Raw genomic sequence first — 21,631 nt, forward strand, 5'->3', positions numbered from 1 at the left:
GTAGACATCCTGGCATACAGCACTCAATCAGCTATGTTGGTGTTTTCTGTTTAGTTTTTAAAAAATACTTTATTGTGAAATAATTTCAGATTTATAAAAAAGTTGCAGGCATAAGTAGAAAGAATTCCTGTATACACCACAAGCCCAGATCTCCCCTACACACTTTTTTGCCTCCCTGAATTGTTTAAGAATCAGTGGAAAGCATGAGGCCCCTTGACCCTTTACAATTTGATTCCCTAAAAACAAGGACATCTCTTTGTTTTTCTCATTCAGGATCTAATCCAGAATCACACATAGCATTTAGGTGTCATCTCTTTAGCCTTCTAGAATATTTTCCTCAGTTCTTGTCTTTCATGACCTTGACATTTTTAAAGAGTACAGGCTATTTATTTCGTAGAATGTCCCTCAATTTGGGTTTATCTGATTTGCTTCTTGATTAGATTCAGGTTATGCAGTTTTGGCAGGCATTATCACAGAAGAGATATGTGTCACTCTCAGTGTATCCGATCAGGAGGCATATGACATCATTTTTGTTCCATTACTAGTGATAATACCTCTGATCACTTGCCAAGTTTGTCTACTGAAAGGTTACTATTTTTTCCCCTTTTTAATTAATAAGCATCTCATAAGGAGATACTTTGAGACTACATAAATATTTTGTTTTTTATCAAACTTTCACCCACTAGTGTTAACATCTATTGATGATTCTTACCTGAAGTAATCATTTACTGTGGTTGCCAAACAGTGATTTGTAATTCCCATCATTCCTTCTGTCTTTGTTAGTTTTCTACTCTAAGGAAAAGCCTACCCTGCTGCCCTGTTTTTTATTTATTCATTAATTCATTCACTCACACACCAGTACTGAGTAGTGATTCATAGCTTATTTTATTCTATGATTTATAATTTATTACTATCATTTGTTTTGGTGCTCAAATTGTACGTACACACACACTTTCACATCCATATCTACTTCTCTATATTTATTTAGATATATTAAAAACACGGGGGGCCGGCCCCGTGGCCAAGTGGTTAAGTTCGCATGCTCCACTTCCGAGGCCCAGGATTTCACCAGTTCAGATCCTGGGCATGGACACGGCCCCACTTATCAGGCCATGCTGAGGCGGTGACCCACCTGGCACAACTAGAGGCACTCACAACCAGAATATTCAACTATATATACTGGGGGGTCTTTGGGATGAAGAAGACGGAAAAAAAAAAGATTGGCAACAGATGTCAGCACAGGTGCCAATCTTTAAAAAAAAACCCCACAAATTTGTACTGATAGCTCAAATTCCAATCCAACACCATTGGGTTAATTCTAGCCTTCCCTTTCCATATTTGTAACTCCTCCTCTGAATCCTAGCTCTCACTATCCACTACACATTTATATATTTGCTCAATACAGGAATACACACCAAGTAGTTTCAGAACTGCTAAACAGTATCAACATAAAAAACAAATCTATTAACTACTGTTCAGTATTTATTTACAGTTCTTTTTGTCTTTAGCCTAAAAGTATATAGCCTATATATACATAGAATATACTGATTGAATATATATATATATTCAAGAATTATTTGGGTTAGTTCTCCCCATTCCCCCTACCTTCAGTGTAGTTGTATTATTCATCTGAAACATAGTGAGACTCATTTATTTCTATTTATATTCAGTTTAGGGTCTCTTCTCATCCTTGTTGTCTTCACTTTATCTGTATATCTATGCATTCATAGCAGGTAAAATTGTTTCACCATTTAAAAAGTTAAAGTTGATTCACCAACCCACTCGTCTATTTACTCATTTATGATAATTTTATGTATGTTGACTAAAAAGCTGAGGACCCAGAATTTTAACACACTCCACCCCACCTGCTGTGACTTCCTGATACTGAACCTTCTGAAGGAAGCTTGGAAGTAACCAAAGGTTTTTAATGTTGTTTATTATAGTTAACTTTTTAGTTTTCTATTTCTAATTGAAATACTCAGAAATGTTTAAAAAAAGAAGTGGGGGTAAAGATAACTGGAGCCAAAACTGCTGTAATAAACACTGCTATATACAGATCAGTTAAATTTGTGGCCTGAACCTGGGGGAGGGGAGCATTCTCAAGGCTGAGTTGTGCTTGACGCCTGGCTTCCCCTGGTGAGTCCTGGGCTGAAAGACTTTACAAAGTCCCAATATGGACAAATTCAAATGTTTATGAATATTATTCCATTCAGGTGAACCATATGAACCTCTACTGGAAAGTAACAGACTGCCCCTACCACTAATTCCAGTGTCAGGGAACTCAGCTCTCCTCTGAGAGACAGGCACAGGTCACCCATTTCTTTTAGAGCAAAGGTCATTTGCTCTCAGAACCTCCTGGCGTTTCACACACACGCCATTCTGATCCAGTAATCCAGTGGATCTGAGGCATATGTATTTAACCAGATGAAACTTCTTTTTGCAGAATAAAAATAATAAAGTAGCAGCAATTTTGTAAGATTCAACTTAATATGCTGAAAGAGTTTCCTGACTGATTTTAATAAACTTCTTTCTTCCCCTTTCTCCATACCCAAACGAAATTCCACTTTCCACATTCCAAATGAAAACCCACTTCTGCTTTAAAGAATATGGGCATCCAGAAAACTCTGGCTAGCCGGCTGTCTACAGTGAAAAAGAGAAATAAATGCTGTTTAAGTTACAGGTTTCAACCAATTCTTTCTGACTTTTAATATAGAATGAGAAACCACGTATACAGTACAATAAAATCTCAGTATACAAAAATGCATTTTGTAATAATCTGCTCAATTCTTTCCTAGCCTTGAGAAACTTCTAACCTTTACAGGAGGTCAATAAAATCCCATTTTGGTGCTGGCATGCACTCCACTTCGGCAGGCAGCCTGGGGCTTGCTGGTTCAGATCCTGGGCAGGGACCTACGCACTGTTCATCAAGCCATGCTGTGGCAGGCATCCCACATATAAAGTAGAGGAAGATAGGCACAGATGTTAGCTCAAGGCCAATCTTCCCCAGCACAAAGAGGAGGATGATGGCAGATGTTAGCTCAGGGCTAATCTCCCTCAAAAAAAAAAAAAAAAAAAAAAATCCCCATTTTGTGTCCAGGAAATAATAAGGAATCTGAGGAAAGGAGCTCAAGTCAAGGTCAAAGTTAGTACTGATCCCTCCTTGACCCTGTGATGTAATCTCAGTACCCAGATCTTGTTTTATATCTCCCTGCTGCACACCACCCTCACCTTGGTTTCTGGTACTAAACCCCAGATCCTCTGAGGGCCACGGTTCTGCTATGTCTCTTCAGGTTCACCCAAGCAGAGCCCTCAGTAAATTTCAAGGGCTGCTTCATAACCTGCTGTCAGAATCTCCAAGATTGGGAGTCCACCGGGGGTAGCTGATCTACCTGGTGCACTGCTGGCCTTTCTTAACACTGACTGAGCCTGAGTTATAACTTTTTACGTTTTTAGTTCTCTTTTTGAAGGTATGATTATTATCCTACAAAGCAGGAAAAAACCAGACAGTATAGTGGGATTGGGAGGTGGGGTGGTAAAGTGACTTCTTTCTAAATTATCCATATTATCAAGCATTAAACAGAAAAGCTGAACCAACAGTGCTACTTTCTGTAAACAGTGGTAAATAAAACAACATCCATGGGGAAGGAAGAACTAAATCAATTCTCAGGAGTAACTAAAGAGAATGGCATACTCTGCTGCTGGCTTGGGGGTTTTGTAAAGCATTTATAGTCTAACTCATTGAGATCATGATCTGACTCAGCTTTACTAAACAACTATCTGATTTCTCTGCAACCAAGAAGGCTTCTTTCATAAGAAACTCAGTGTTCTAACACCAGTTCCCTCCACTACAGCTGACTAGAACAAGCTAATAAATAGAACAAGCTAATAAATTAATTAATAAGAAAATGATTCTTATTACCTATTCTTCTGTGTTTTTTTTTTTTTTTTTTTGGGGGGGAAGATTAGCCCTGAGCTAACTACTGCCAGTCCTCCGGTTTTTGCTGAGGAAGCCTGGCCCTGAGCTAACATCTGTGCCCATCTTCCTCTACTTTATATGCAGGACGCCTACCACAGCATGGCGTGCCAAGCAGTGCCATGTCCGCACCTGGGATCCAAACCAGTGAACACTGGGCCACCGAGAAGTGGAACATGCGAACTTAACCGCTGCGCCACTGGGCCGGCCCCTTATCTATTATTCTTGTACACGTTGTACTTAAGAGCTATCCAGTCATAATACTATGTGGGAGAAGATATGGGAAAGGGATTCAGAGGTTGGAGATGGCTTAATTATACTATACTACATTCAAAAGATTTTTCATTCAACAAAAATGTATTTGAGTCTTCCTGCTAAGTGACCAAACATTGAAGTCTATTTTATTTTTTACTTAAATTTCTATTTAATTTACTTAATGTTGATTTAACTGGAAATTCAATGTTCTTATTTTAAAAGTTGTTGAGATAGCATACGTTATTATGGACATTTTTAATAACAGCTTTACGTAATATAATTCACATACCATAAAATTCACTCTTTTGTGTACAATTCAACAATTTTTAGTATAGTTAGAGCTCTGCAACCATCATCACTATGTAGCTTTAGAACATTTATATCAGCCAAAAAGAAACTCTGTACCCATTAGTAGTAACCCTTATTCCTCCCTCCCTCTCCTCTTCACTCATCCCTCCAACCACTAATCTATTTTCAGTCTCTGTGAATGTGCTTATTTATTCTGGATACTTCATATAAATAGAATCGCATAATACTTGGTCTTTTGTGACTGGCTTCTTTTACTCAGAATCATGTTTTCAAGGTTCATCCATGTTGTACCGTGTAGCAGGACTTCGTTGTTTTTTACTGATGAATAATATTCCATTGTACAAATATATCACATTTTGTTTATCCTTTCATCAGTTGATGGACATTGAGTTGTTTCCACTTTTTTGGCTGCTATGAATACTCATGTACAAGTTTTTGTGTGGACGTATGTTTTCAATTGTCTAGGAGTGGAATTGCTGGATCATATGGTAACTCTACGTTACCTTTTTTGAAGAACAGTGACACTGTTTTCCAAAGTGGCTATACCATTTCAATCCCATCACCAATGTATGAGGATCCCAATTCTTTCACATCCTTACCAACACTTGTCATTGCCTGTCTTTTTCACTTTAGCCATCCTAGTAGTGTGAAGTGGTGTATCACTGTGGTTTTGATTTGCATTTCTCTATGCTGTTATATTTTAAAACATTCTGTAAAGAAGGCTAAGAATAAAAGCCTTCTATTTTCAAAGAGCATTTTGGTTACAAGGAAAGGGAAGAGCCTGGGGACCACAAATCTTTCAACATATAAAAAGGAATGAATGGGGCTGGCCCAGTGGGATAGTGGTTAAGTTCGGCACACTCCACTTCAGTGGCCTGGGTTCACAGGTTTGGATCCTGGGCACAGACCTACATCACTCATCAGCCATGCTGTGGCAGTGACCCACATATAAAATAGAGGAAGAGTGGCACTGATGTTAGCTTAGGGCTAATCTTCCTCAGGGGGAAAAAAAAAGGAATGAAGTTGAAATAATTTAACTTTTACCTTTCAGAAGTTAAAAGCACAAGTTAGAAACATAAACCATTTTCTGAAATTATTGCTAGATATGTCATTCCCATCAGAAACTAGTATGTATATATACACTTTGGAGATATTCTGAGGTCTCCGGGGACCAAAATATTTTTATGGTTTTCTGAATATTGTCAGCTTTCTCTTCTACAGGAAGCATAAAATATTCAATCAGATTAGAAACAGACTCTAGGCAAGATATATGCAGAAGTTTCCCCAGGAGTCTGAAAACAATTGTTACATTCAGTTGGAGCCTTAAAATGACTCAGTGAAGGCCAAACAGAAGCACACATGTGGGTAATCTAACTGTAACAGTGGAGTGGACAGGGTTCATGCAGAGACAACAGTGTGAAGGGAAGCTAAAGGAAGTGCTGCATGTTATACATATAAATAGAAAAGATGACTGCACAAAAGGAAATGGGGGGGAAAAGTGAATGTCACAACTTCAAAATATTTCTCCCAACTCAATACCATTTCTGAAAATGAATGAGTAGAAATTTTCTACCATTTATAAAATGTCATTGTATCCCAAGTGAAAACTTGTGATGCCCAAACACTTTTTAAAAAACAAAACTAAGTAAAGATCACAGAAGTGGGGAGCTGGTAAAGAACTGGGTCAGGTTCTCTGATGCTGAATAGTAGAGGGTTATCTACATAAAGCCTGAAAATCACAGAATTTTAGTACTGAATTTTTGGGGACCTCCTAACCTAGCAGTTTTCAACCACAGGTAGCGCTGCTCACTACCTCTACTCCATATCCCCTGCCCCCTACCCCACACACTCCTTAGGGATATTTGGAAATGTGTAAGAGTGTTTTTGAGATTTTACATGACTGAAGACAATTCTAGCATTCAGTGGGCAGGAGGCAAGGATGTTTAAGTCCTACAAAGAGCAGGACAGTTCCATACAGTATAAGAACTGTCTCATCCAAAATGCCAATAACCTCTAACACAGATGAAGAAATTAAGATTCAGAAAAGTAAGGTAATCTGCTTAAATTTCCAGTCAACTATTGGGAGAATCTAGATGAGAATTCAATTTTCTGACTCCTGTGATTGTGTGCATGTGTAACATTACAGTTCTGTGAAATTCCTTATTTTACAAAGACTACATTATTTTCAGATAATAATGAAGTTGTTGTTCAGTTTCCACTGTGCTGAAATTTAGGTAGACGTGGGTTCCAACAGGGAAGGAAGAAGTGAGGAGAAGAATCCGTCAGATGTAAACCATATTTCATACTTTTCCTAAATAAGGGCATTGCTTGCAGAATCATCAGGACTGTTAATACAACAGCCTGTGCTGCTGGGTCACTGCCCACTAAGAAACTAGCAGACCAATTACGCCCTGTTCTTCTTAATCCAGCTACCTCAAAGTGCTTGTCCTGGATTTACTTTAGAATAATCTGATTTACTACTCATTGTCCTCCTTGTCTAAGCAGAGTCATTTCAAAAGAATGTGTCCCTCTCTATTGGTAATATATCCAGATTCTACTTTAAGAAAGAGACCCTTTCCAGGGGCTCTCTGTAGGTAGACGTGGCCATTTGGGTTGAAGCTGTGTTATGAGTCCAGATACAATTCCTTGCTCCATTGCCCAATTTAAGTATTCCAATAAGTGCTAGGTTTCTAGATGTCTTGTATCCCCTTCTTGTTTTTAACCCCTTGAATCAAAAAAAAAGAAAGAAAAAATCTGTATAATTTTGTTTCTAAACCAGATGTTCTATAAAACACAATTAAATTTTATCCTGCTTTGAATGTTTTAGCAACAGAAAGGAATACGCGTCCGCGTCTAGCCTAGAATGTCTCCCGAGATTTCTTTGATTCCAAGCCTATGTAATTTCTCCTCTGATAATATTTTGTAACAAGCTCATGTCTCTGAGTGTTATAACAGAATAAGCTTGGCCATGGTAGAGAAACCCATTATCATCCCTCACTAGCCATTCTGGGTCTAAAATAAAAATATTTTAATAAAGTTTCCTAGTGACTAGGCCACTTCCTAAAATACAGTTTATCCTTGGCTTCACTTTTATTTGTGTGAACAAACTGTAGCACTCAAATTCACACCCTCTCACCAATAAGCCAGACTGTTATGGTGAAAACTACAATGTAGTTAAGGATGTACCTGTTCCAACGACAAAATGAGGAAAATCTTGTTTCTGCCCCCCAAACTCAGAAGGACTAGAAATGTAACTAGAAGATGGTCTTGGTAGATCCCCTTCCACTTAATGGTGAAGGCAGCAAGAAAACTGGTTCTCCAGAAGTACCATCAGCTATAGTTAGCGACAGTGACAATTATAAAGGAGACACTCCAACTCAAGGTTACAACCAATTTTAGGCAGAACGTCTCCCCAAATAAGAGGCTTAAATTGTGGTAATTGTGTGGGTTTTTAAGTCTGATAGCCTGCATATAAATCTACCGCCACTGTTGGTCTTGGGTGAGTTGTTTAACCTTTCTGTGCCTCAGGTTCCTCAGTTATAAACTGAGAATGATAACAGTCCATACCCCATAGGGTTGATCGAAAGAAAAAATGAATTCTTCCTGCCAATGATTACATCAATGCCCGGCATATGATAAACACTCTTGTGGCCCAGTGCTCATCAGCTAAGGAGCTGCTCCTTTGAAACATGGACTGATAGGGGTTTCTTCCCGTTTGGACTTTCCGGAAAGGTGCTTCTACCACTGCTAAAAGAGAAGGATGAGATCCATACTCAGCTTGGAGATTCCCTCAACTGGAGGAAGCAGCAGGATACCTGAGCCGCTGTCTGAGCTGGTGCTGTGTAGTTTCAGAGAAATCTTTTATTCCACCTGGTTTCATTTCTCCCACAGGGAGTTCACGTGTGTCCTGCTTCTCTTGCTCATTTCTGTTGGTTCACACAGTCTGAGTAGCTCGGGGGGTACTGGCTGGTAACTGCAAAGACTGTACCCACTTTGTAGGAGAAAGGAGAAGTACTTCAGAGGTATCTGGTCTCTATTTGACTTGACCATCCACCCCAGCTAAATTTCTTTCTTTTCCACTAAAGCACACTTTTTGTTAGCCAGCCACCCCCGTGTATATAACCATGCCCTAGGAGAATCTGCTTTGTATAGGATAACTATAAAGTCATGACAGAGCCTTTGAAGAAGCTATAAACTCAATCTTTAACATGTCAACAGAATCAGAGTCAAACAGAGTTTATTTTCCAAAGGGTTGAGAGGGCATGATTGTTTGAACTTCTGCCACTATGTTCTCAAACTGTCCTGAAAAGGATGATTGAAAGACCTGGCCCTGACAGTGTTAGGAACAGGATGCCTCTACTTCAAGCATGGTCAGTTAGCAATTAAAGCAGTATTTTACAGTAACGCTTTGAAATAGATAAATAGATAATATTACACGGAAAGAAACATAGGCCAGAGTGCAGATGGTATTCTTTCATTCAGGAGTCCTGACGTTAACATTTTTACTCCAAGGATTTTGAAGGTAAACAGTCAACTGTTCTGGTAGGGATAAAAACACGTCTTGGAATCCTTAACACACAAATACCTAATGCGGCTGGTGCTGCCAGCAGTCCCTTTCATTGTATATTCCTCATGCCTTCTCCTCTCATGTCTCATTACTGGTACAATGACTGTACCCATAAGCATCCTCTCTTTCCCCTGGGGAAAAAGGTAGTAGCTGCATGACTGCTTTTCACCCCTGCTGCTTTCTGAATGCAGACACTTAAACAAATGGCACTAAAACGAAAGCTTAAAAGGAAGTAGATCTTAGGCAACAGTTTTTGACCCTGAGAAGATCTTGAAGTGATATGGGGCAAACCTACAAGCACACTTTTGATGGTCCACATCTGCTCAATTTTGGCCCATGACATTCTAGTCTGATGTCTGTCAATTCCACTGGATACCAGAAAAACCTGAGAATTTGATGGCTAACTTCACTGATTTGGAAACCAACAAAGAGAAAGAGGTTCTGCCTCTACCAAGAACTTCCCTGTACTTGTCTACAATCTTACGGCTGTCACAGCAAAAATTTAAGGGATTAAAGTGATAGTCTAAGAAATGTAGGGTACAATCCATGCTGTGTCAATGTAAATGATTTCTAGACTATGCAGTTCATCTCAATAAAGCCCAGATTATGGGCTTAAATCAATGAGTTTGACAGTGAGGAAAAAAAGAAAAGTAAACAGAAAAACTAACAAAAGAAGAAACTCCATTCTTAGCTGTAGTCTGTATTACTAAACCAGGCCAGTCTAGAAAATATATGCCTTTGGTCACACATGTATCGAAGAAGCAAGCAAGGGTGTTTATATGCAGATTCATTATCAACTACAAAAACAGTTTAAATCTTTTCCTAGTGATGGCAAACTGAGAGCAGCACTGTCATTCATAAAGGCCACACATGTGCTCATACAGCTTATACAAAGTACGAAACCTAGGACTAAACTGGGAAGGGATGAGTTTCTAAATACTTACTAATTACATATCCAATATGTCATTAACAGATGACTATACAGGTCCTGTAAAGATAAAAGGGTTACTGGTGTTAAGACTAGAGTTTCAAGGATGGTGTCACCTCTTCAAGGAAAAGACTAATCATACTAACTATGCACTAATCTTCTAACTATTGAAAAGAAGGAAACAGACCCGCTTCTGCACCTAACACATATTAGGTGCATGCCAGGCAAAATAAGACAGATGTGTGCACGTCTATGTGTATGAAAATACTCTATGAACTCTGAGATACGTTGAATGATTAACATTGTGCAATATAGAGTCTCAGAATTATAAAAACCAAGTATTTCTGTGTCTATGTAGAAAAGCATATGAAGAATAATACCTGTGAGGGAGGCAGTCTAAGAGAATGCATTTAACACACTTCTTTTAGGTTTACCTGAAACACTTGTTAAGTAATTTGAGGACCCATCTTAACTTTCTGTATATGCTTTAAGGATCATTCTGCAAACTTTACTTTGAGTCTTTATTAGTGGCTGGTGTAGAAGAAAAAAAGAGACCGAGGGGAACAACGACAGGACAGTGCTGATATAAACAAACTCTACGAGTGAAAAAAGACAGTTGCCTAAACTTTCCAAAACCATTTTGAAAAAGCTTCCATTTAAAGATCAGACACAGCCCACAACCGGCCTCCAAGTACATTTTTTACAGCTCTCTTTCTGCTTTCTAGTTTTTTAGCAATGAACACCCCTTCTCCCAACAGGATCCAGGGGATAACCAAGTTCAGGTAATCCTAACAAAGTTGAATACCAAGAGGAAGTAGAAAACATGTACATTCTAGTTATTGATTTTTAAGCTGTACAACAGGACAAGTGCAATTCTTCAGAAAGAAAAGATCGCACTACATTTTAAAATTAAAAATGTTCTTAAAAGTTAATGACTTTATATCCTCAACTTTACTGAGGATAAAAATGAGTGCCATCTACACCAATAAATTATTTAACTGGTCCTCAAAGTCACTAATAAACACCGCTACAGATAAATCAATCCAGAGGCAGGAAATCTGTTCTCTAATGCAATAAAAATACAAAAATAAGGAAAGAAGGTAGCATTTGCTCCTTAAACCTGTTTTTAAAAAAAACTAGCACAGACCATCAGATGCCTTGCAAGCTTTTCCAACTAAGAATTTGGGGCTTAGGCACGAGTTAGTTGAAAAGAATGTAAACAGTGAAATCCAAACTTCGGAAGTTCACTGCAAAGTACTTCCTGTGCTGCACAGGGAGCCAAAATAAAATGAGTCAAAGCGGATCTCACCTCTGAGCAACTTCAATCAGCACTCTTCCTCCAGTCTAACGCATCACACCTCAAGGACACTTACAAGTGAGACTCAGTTTCTCCCTCTCCACAAAAAGTCTCGTCTAGACAATAAACTCTAAGGCATCTATCTCACTGGCTGCTAAATAAAACAGTTTATGTGGAATGGCTGTGGGGGTCTTTGGTTTTAAATAGATTCAACTGGAACGTGAAATGAAGAAAGATGTGCATGATTAGCTTGACAGAATAAAAGGGAGATGAGGGTGTCTTTGTTGGGCTTACAATATTTTGAAGGCTTTAGAATATTAAGGACAACACTGTAACTTTGTTTCCCCCAAAAAGCTCCAAGGATGGACCAACGAATCAACTTACTGTTAATTGCATTATAATACAAATCAATGTTCAGAAGTACTCTGAACCCAGTGGAATTTGGTATTGCAATGAAATTATTTCAAAATGAGTGTGTAGAAAAGGGGACTTAAGGAATATAAAGGGTCATCATCACCATCAATTATCAGAATTTTTTACCATTTATTCAGTGCTAGCTGCTCTAATTTGATCCTCTTATCCTTTGAGATGGGCATTGTCAACAGAATATTATAATTGGTTATCAAGACGACATGCTTTCCTTGCTCTCCTCTTGGGCTCAATTTAGAGATTTAGCTCCTTTTCACAGGTACAAACATAATTTGTTGTTAGTGCCATCGAGTCAATTCTGACTCCTAATAACCTCGTGTACGGCAAAGTGGAACTCTATCCAGTCTTTTTGTGCCATCCTCTCACCTTTCAGTGCTCTATCAGACAACGCTCCACTGCTATTCACAGGGTTTTCATGGCCCATTATTCAGAAGTGGGTGGCCAGGTCCTTCATTCTAGTCTGTCTCAGTCTGGAAGCTCCACTGTAACCTGCTACCACGGGTGAACCTGCTGGCATTTGAAATCCCAGTGGCAGAGCTTTCACCATCACAGGAACAAGTAGCTACCACAGTATGACAACTGACAAATAGGTAGTGTGGTTCCCTGACTGGGAAACAACCATGGGCAAAGGCAGTGAGAGCTCTAATTCTTCACCACTAGACCACCAGGGCTGGCTACAAACATACTAACACCACAATATTATGCACAAATAAAACTACCCTAATACAGCAAATACACAGTACATTTTTAATATCAGTGAATTAAAATTCATTTTTAGGATTGATTTAAGTATTTTTTAGAATTTGGTGAACACCCCTTCAGATAAAACCAAGACATAGTAAAGTGTTGGAAAAATCAACATCTTCCTACTATAGTTACTCAGGATGTCCCTAAGCCTAAAAGCCTTTCTTCCATCAGTTTCGTCACTCACTTATTTAGCAATCTAAGATGTGTAAACAGTTAGCCAGATTCTCTTTTATAAGCTGGTTGTTTGCTTTTTTCATTGAGGCATATCCATGACCTGTAACCTTGAATAGTCTTCTCTAACTTCTATTTACTGTTCCTTTATTTGCACATTACATTGACCTTCTAAATTAATATCAAAATTCTACGAAAAATTATTCTGTAATGTGTGAATTCTGATTTTCATTCCTATTTTTGAAAGCGTAGAAACAAGACTTTTATACTTTGCCTGTTTTTGCTCCTTTGTCATAAACTAACTTTCTGATTGAGAATGAGATGTGAATTCCTTTCCATCTAAACTTATTTTCATTTCCCATAATACATTTCCAAATTTACTCTTTAAGTTCTGGGTATTTATTCATCCATTTACTTTTGAGTGATATCTAGTCTAAGGCAAATAAAGAACAAAATGGATTAAAATTATTCAAAATATAAGAGAATCACTGGTTACTAGTTTACAGTAGCAATTTTCTAAATAACTGCATTTTCTGGGGGAAATTATTAGGATCTTTCAATTTTAAAACAATCTTTAAAATAAACTTGCACAATGGCTAGAAAACAAAAATTGATATACTTTTATGCAATGCCCAGTGGTACTCAAGGTATCCCTTAATTTTTCAAATTTTCTCTATTGAAACTTATCACTACATTTTTAGAAGAGAAATTTTAGTCTTAAAAATATATTCCATGACTTATGTTCTATAAATATTAGCCTTTTTAGACAAATTTTTATTATTTTTAAGATTCTAATCAGTCTAATCATGTTCACTAAAATTTTGTTTTATCTCTTATTCCTATTCTCATATTTACAATGCATCAGATATACATTTTTTTCATATTCTAGAAGCATTTACTCTATTTCTTCTCCCATACTTATTTTTATATATTAAAAAATTGCTAGTTGTATTTCTTATTTAATTTTTTAAAAATGTTTCCATGGAATAATTATTAAATGTCTATTAAAACAGCAATAAAACTTTGCATTTAATTATAAAGAAAGAAAATACTTCATATTGTATATACTTGTAAGGAAATAAGAGTACAATAATTGATAAATGTCCTGTCAAAATACCCTATTCTACTTTGAAGGGGTTAAGTCCCACCCCCACTCACGAAAGCTTTAAAATGTCCTAATGCATTTCAATTACAGAGTGGGACAAAGGGTTTCAGCTTTGTGCACCAAAAGTTCAAATCCGTGTAGATTATCAGAAACATTAAGCCAGTGTGGGAGGGAGCACCGTAGCCCCTAGTCATTACAATGGTATGATCATTCACTAAGAAGTAAAAGAGTGATTTTACAACAAAGACAGTGATTTAAGGCACCAAAATGTGCTGCACTGCAGAACAATCAGTAATGTGGATGGCCTAGAATGCTGGGATCTTTGGTACTAAAATTGGCTTGGCTTCTCAGCAAAAAGAATCCTAGCAAATCACTCATTCTTTGCACTTCATGTTCCACAAACACTAACTATATTCTCTACTTTCAATTAAAATAGAGGCAAACAGATTCTCAGCATTTCTGACATACCTGAAGAACCATGGAGAAAGGGCAAGGTCAGTATGAGATAGCATTTTTAAAAGGGAGTCTAGATAAGTTTAAGAAAGTAGATACTCAAAAAGTTCACAATGCAAAGTCTGAGGGCAGTTTCACGTAGCCACGTAATATCAGATGAAGCATTTTACCTAGAGAAGAGCTGGGTGACCTTGAGATCTCCACATGTCTCTTATTGGAGTACACACCCATTTGTATGTGACAATCTGTGCTTCTTCCCACCTACGTTTCTTGGAACAGGATGATGCTAACATTTCTGGCTACTTTTCCTTTTTCAAACTTCTTTAGGATTTCTTTTACTAGCATTGCATTTTCCAGTTTCCTATGTGAATGCTTAATAGATTTAAATAACATAACTTTTCTTCAGGCAAAGACTAATTGGGAATTTAGCAAATTCCTCACACTCATCTTCATTTGTTTTTTCAGAACAAGTTTTAAATTATGTGCTGCACCATCCTAGGGAGGTTTTATAACAACCCAAAAATGCAGGACCATCATAAAGAGAGCAAAGCACAGCAAAAAAAAGGGGGGGGAAAGCTGCTATTTCAAATTTCTTTGAGGGGGCTAGCTGGATTGAGCTGTTTGTCAAGCCCCAAAGTACATGCAGTCATTGAGAAAAAGAGAAGAATCCAGCAACCCTGCATCACGGCAGACTGGCACAGGCATGGTCCCCAACCCAGAGATGTCAAATGGCTGCCTTAAAACTCCGCAAGAAAAAGCAGTTATAAACAGATTTAATAGATAAACACACTAGACTGGACTCATGATCTCATCTGGCAGCCCTGCATATTTTCATCCAAAAGTCCCAGCTGGGATCACACTAATTGGGCCTCTTCAACCACTCTGAGCAATAATCTAAGAGAAACTTAGGGAGAAATTTTTAAAACTGATAAGAAACATATTGACATGACGCCTGGTGAGGGGGAAGCTGAGACAGGCCATCTGGATGCTTATGTTTGTGAAAAGTTCTGTTTAGTGGAAATAATTCACCTAACTCACAAGCTGTATAAATATTAAGATCAAAAGTCCTAACTTGCACAACCTGTCAGGAAAACCTGTGATACAGGAAACAGAAACTGTCACAGACTTCTGTGAAACTGAAGCCAAAACGTCTTTGAGTGGCCAGTGCCTGTCTCGACTGCCCTGGCATCCCTCTGTATTCAAGAGTTTGTACCAGCACTTTACGTACATCTTTTGACTAAGAAAGTATATTCACAGTATAAGTTCACATTTATAGCACTGCAAGCATTTCTGCTTGGTTGTTTCCTTTACACTTTTGGAAGTGAATAATACCCCCTTTTCACAGAAGAGAAACCTGGGAATAACGAATTAATTATACCCAACTGTTTAGAAACTCGGTAGTTGGAGAGCTCAAGTTATTCAACAAAACTGAAATTACGTTCAAGGCTGGAATCATTGGATATAAATAACTGTAGTGTTTACTTCAATGCCAGGAATTTATGGAGACGGAAAAAGCTGTTTTCCTGATTATATCAGTTGTTTATTCAACATGTGACACTATCAAGTACCTTTTCAACATGCTTTCTTACAAACTACTAAAGATTTTTCTAAAAATTCTCTTTTTACCACACACAATTCAATCAATAAATTTCTTCAATAATCAATAAATAATTTAATACTATATCTCCTTAATTCCTCTTTGTTGTCCACTTACGAGGTTCCTTTGCATTGGAAGTATGACTAACTGCTACCTTTTTCCTCTTCAAAACCAAACTGCTTTTCATCTCTTTATTCCAAAGTCTATTTAGACCTTGAGAAAATACCTTTCCTTCATATCTTGGATGTTGTATATAAAAGAAACAAACATACGTCTTACCTTTTTTAAATGAATCACCCAAGGGTTGGGTTTTTCCCCTCCTTTCTTTTATTAAAAGGTAAACTATTTAAGAGTAATATAGAGGCTGGCCCCATGGCCGAGTGGTTAAGTTCACTCCACTTTGGCCGCCCAGGGTTTCACTGGTTCGGATCCTGGGTGCGGACCTAGCACCACTCATCAAGCCATGCTGAGGTGGCTTCCCACATGGCACAACCTGAAGGACCCATAACTAGAATATACAACTATGTACTGGGGGGCTTCGGGGAGAAGAAAAAAAAGAAGATTGGTAACAGTTGTTAGCTCAGGTGCCAATCTTTAAAAAAAAAAAAAAAAAAAAAGAGAGTAAAGTAGTTCCATTAATTAGAACTGCCATGGCAGAAAAAGAAATGTTACTAATCCCTGTTAAAAGAAACATTTTAAGTCACATGGGATTCCAAAAGAACCAAATCTACCATTGAAATCAGTCAAAACGTATTTATTAAGAACCCAATGATCACTTCACACCTATTAGGGTGATTTTAATTTAAAAAACAGAAAATAAGTATTGGTGAGGAAATGGAAAACTTGCAACCCTCATACATTGCTGGTGGGAATGTAAAATGGTGCAGCCTTTAAGGAAAAGCTTGGAGGTTCCTCAGAAAGCTAAAAATACAATTACTATACGACCCAGCAACTCCACTCCTTAAGTATATACCTAAGTGAAAAACAGGGACTCAAACAGATACTTGTACACCAATGTTCACTAAAGTATTATCCACAACAGCCAAAAAGTAGAAACAAGCCAAGTGTCGGTTAACAGATGAAAAGGTAAACAAAATGTGGTACAGCCATGCAATGGAATATTATTCAGCCATAAAAAGGAATGAGGTTCTGATACCTGCTACAACATGGATGAACCTTGAAAACATTATGCTAAGTGAAAAGAGCCAGACCCAAAAGGACAAATATTTAAATATCTAAAATGGGGAAATTAATAGACAGAAAGTAGATTAGAGGTTACTAGAGGCTAGAGGTAAGGAGAAATGGGGAGGTATGCTTAATGGTTACAAAGTTTCTGTTTGGGGTGAGAAAAAAGTTTTGGAAATACATAGTGGTGATGGTTACACAACATGGTGAATGTAATTAACACCACTGAATTGCACACAATCATTAAAATGGCAAATTCTGTTACACATATTTTATCACATTAAAAAAAATAATGTAACATACTAAAAACCTTTAAGTACATTTTAAAAGGGTGAATTACATGGTATGTGAGTTATAGCTCAATAAAGCTATTCAAAAAAAAACCCCAAAGGGACTTCATCAGACTAAAGAGCTTCTTCAAGGCAAGGGAAAACAGGATTGAAACAAAAAAACAGCTCCCTAATTGGGAAAAAATATTTACAAGCCACTTATCCGACAAAGAGTTAATCTCCATAATATACAAAGAACTCAAACGGCTTAACAACAAAAAAACAAACAACCCGATCAAAAAATGGGCAGAGGACATCAACAGACACTTCTCAAAAGAAGATATAAATATGGCCAATAGACACATGAAAAGATGTTCATCATCACTAATCATCAGGGAAATGCAAATCAAAACTACACTAAGATATCACCTTACACCCGTCAGATTGGCAAAAACATCCAAAACCAAGAGCGACAAATGTTGGAGAGGTTGTGGAGAAACAGAAACCCTCATACACTGTTGGTGGGACTGCAAAGTGGTACAGCCACTATGGAAAACAGTATGGAGATTTCCCAAAAAGTTAAAAATAGAAATACCCTATGACCCAGCCATCCCATTACTGGGTATCCATCCCAAGAAGCTGAAATCAGAAATCCCAAGAGTCCCTTGCACCCCTATGTTCATCGCAGCATTATTTACAATAGCCAAGACGTAGAACCAACCTACATGCCCAGAAACTGATGACTGGATAAAGAAGATATGGTATATATACACAATGGAATACTACTCAGCCATAAAAAAAGACAAAATTGGCCCATTCGCAGCAACATGGATGGACCTCGAGGGTATTATGTTAAGCGAAATAAGCCAGTCAGAGAAAGACGAACTCTATATGACTCCACTCATAGGTGGAAGTTAACATATTGACAAGGACATCTGATCTGTGGTTACCAGGGAAAAGGGGGGGGGTGGGGGGGTGGGCACAAAGGGGGAAGAGGTGTACCCACAACATGACTAACAATAATGTACAACTGAAATCTCACAAGGTTGTAATCTATCATAACATTAAAAAAAAAAAAAAACCCCAAAGGACTTGGGGGTGCAACGATAATTAGAGATCACTTAGATCAATGAGTCTAGTTTGAGAACAAAGCAAATTACTGTGCCAGCCTAAGCAATGTTTAGTTGTGAAGGCAATCTGTAGTGATGTACATAGTACGATTACACCAGACTTTTAATAATTTGTAACAGAGCCTATGATAAAACCTAGCCCAATAACTACTATTTAAAATTGGGGGAAGAAGGTTATCAAAACAAAAGGCACATATACTCAAGAGTTCACACACGACTTTTTCAAGTACTTCAGATGAACAATTCCAAAATACCAGTGTAAGACAATGCCCGTTATGGAACAAGCAAGGACTACAACAAGCCTGCTGATCTGAAGTGTTAACTACAAATCATTTATTAAAACACGATTTCAGCTAGGCAACAATGGCAATATTGGGGTCTTTACAGTTGGTAGGAATAGCCAGAGATGGTTTATTCTCACCTCTGCTCAGGGTCTTTACCCTTAGACCTGCCCAACTTCCTCTGTTTCTTCTTAAAATTTCCACAAATCAAATTTTTACTAAACCAGGCTCTCAGCATCACTGTATTTGGTTTACATTCCAAAATTATAAACAAATCCTAAAAATAATTTGATACTTTGGATTATCATCTCCCCTTTCTATTAGCATGGACAATGGAAAACTGCTGGTAGAGAAATTAGAAACGTGTGTGAAGGGTGAAGAATAGGTCAGACATTTTGCTGTCAGGTTAAAGAATGGATGAGGTTTCTAATCATGAGGATTAATGGGACCATAGATAACCTGAAGGGAAGTCTCAGTTTGGGTTATTTTTAGCTTAATTTGAGAGTTTCTGCTATAAAAACCAAGTATACTGTATTTACTTTAGAAGATTTGAGTAACTCCCTGAAAAAAATTCAGTGTTACCACTTAATTCAATCTGAGCATGTTTTTTCATAAAATTATCAAATTGACTGAAGCATTAACACAAAAATGGAAGAAAACAAATGGATTTAAAAATCAATCATTTTGGGAAAGGACTAATTATTAATACTAACAAGTGAACCAGAGAGTAACCAAGACAGAGAAATAATAACAAGAAGAAAGCTCCAAACATGGAGAAGTGATTCATTACACTATGAACTATTCTATACAGAGGGACTTACTGGATTGAGGCTTAAGTTTCTCAATAGTGGAATAAAACAAAACATTACAACATGGAATTTTCCCCCAAAGTAATGTGAAGAAAAGCTGTTAGAAGCAGCCTGGACGAATGACATGAGACGAGAAAATTTTGTAATAGCTATGAGCATCGTATGTTTTTAATTCACCAATTAGAAAAGATGACCCTGAAAAGAGCATAATATATTGGGTCACAGAGAAGATGTGTCAGCTTCATGATTACGAACATTATCCTGAATGGGCCCATTTTCTCTGCAGAGAGAAGAAACCGTGCTCCACAGTCAGATCCAAACTTTACTGTGGCCATTTGTCCTGGACAGTGTGAATTAAATAGTCTGTCATTGCCACCAGAAAAAAATGAAGCAAAATCCCATGGACCAAGCGAGCAGCAAGATGTTGTAAAAGTAGACAGGGCTAAGATGCAGGAAGCTTACTTCTAGTTGTAGCTCTAAACCTACACTTCTTGACTGAGCCATTTATCCTCTCTTGGTCTGTTTACCTAACTATACCAATAGGTACAGTTTCTAAGGTACAAAGACCTCTAATACTTTATATATATAAAAGTTAAAAATATCAACAAAGAAATCACCCAGGAGCCCAATAAATGTCCTACACTCACAAGTCAGCCTCTGAGCAGAAGAAAGCTCAGGTTCAATACTCCACAGGTAAATATTAAGAGTTAGCTGTAGGTCCACAAAACAGAAGAGAAACAGAACTGCTTTGCTTGGTGTTCTTCCTTAGTTAATACACGAGCAGCAAACAGCATAATGATTAAGGGAGAGGATGCCGTTAAAAGGAAGGCTTGCTGCCAGTGAAAAAGAAGGAAGAGCTGAGCACAAGAAAAACCTAAAACTAAACCTCAAGACATGAATGCACAGTGATCTGGGGCCAGGTGGCACAGGGAAGGGCTTAAACACCTCTATCACTGTTATAGCATAGCTGAATATCTGATATTTGTAATAATATAACACTCAAGCACCAAGAAAAATTGAAATTATGTTTGCCATACTCTGCTTAGTAGGTAAGGAAACAGTTTATAACTATGACCACTGAAAAATTTTAAAAATAAAGTTCTGTTAAAAAAAAATATATCAATCTAGCCCAAAAGTGAACATTGCCTTCGTCAGATGAGAGAAGTTACTATAAACGCCTATTGTTCTTTAGCAGCAGGTCAGTGACATCTTTACACAGGGAGCAGAGATAAAGGTAATGGAGAGCCCATTCTGTGAACAAGCTTCAACTGCTATTACTTCCTTTACAAGAATGACGAAAACAACATGGTGAAAACTTCATCTATAACTTAGAAAAACATATAACATAACTTTGAAAAACTCAAAATATTTATGTCTGCATTTAGAAAGATGCCACCTGGTGAGAATGAAAGAAAACACTGCCTAAATAGAAATCATGGTTTTATTTTTAAGTTTAAAACTTGGTTATATGGAGAAGTATCCATATATGCATCTTTGTAATGCAAAAATTATAAAACAATTTTTGTATCAAAACATTTGATTATACACTGTGCTTCAGTGTGCACCATTTGTGCTCAATAACATGTTTACAGTTTGTTCTATGGAAGAGGAAGAGAGTGAGTAAGCAGTTATTCTTACCACAAGGTCATTTACCCAAACCCAGAAAAAGTCTAAGCTCTTTGGAGCTCCTGGATTCCTAAGACAATCCTGTATGTTTTCATGAAAAACCAACAACAATAACAAGCAAACCATTTCTTCTGAGAGTGTGTACACATCTTTTTTCAAAGCCTAAAAACCTTTCTAGATTATGTCACGATGACATCATTACGCTAAATAAACAGAATCTTTGGAGGCCCTTTCCGAAACTTGGGCCTCCAAGTCATCAGGATACCAGGTCTCTCCTAGCCCTCCTCAGCACGATCTGCCTTAGCAACCAGGTGCTCAGAGAAGCAGCTGGCAGGGGCACCTGTAGGTTCCACAGCAACACAAAGGCCAACAACAAGTTCACAGAAGCCTACACAAAGATACTCAGATTTTAACCAGTCAAGCAGCCACTTGGCCTTTCAAGAAGCACCCTAAACACTTTTGGCCACTTTAATCAACCCTCATTCACAACCACTTAGGCC

General features: G+C 37.7%; 1 protein-coding gene across 9 annotated transcripts in view; it reads right to left on the bottom strand.

Moving 5' to 3' along the window:
- The window catches only part of RBPMS (RNA binding protein, mRNA processing factor), a 170,983-nt gene that overhangs the window by 73,673 nt on the left and 75,679 nt on the right, over positions 1 to 21,631 (bottom strand). The gene's annotated exons all lie outside the window — the stretch shown is intronic.

This window comes from Equus quagga, chromosome 22, assembly GCF_021613505.1.
Source record: "Equus quagga isolate Etosha38 chromosome 22, UCLA_HA_Equagga_1.0, whole genome shotgun sequence".
NCBI classification, from domain to species: Eukaryota; Metazoa; Chordata; class Mammalia; order Perissodactyla; family Equidae; genus Equus; species Equus quagga.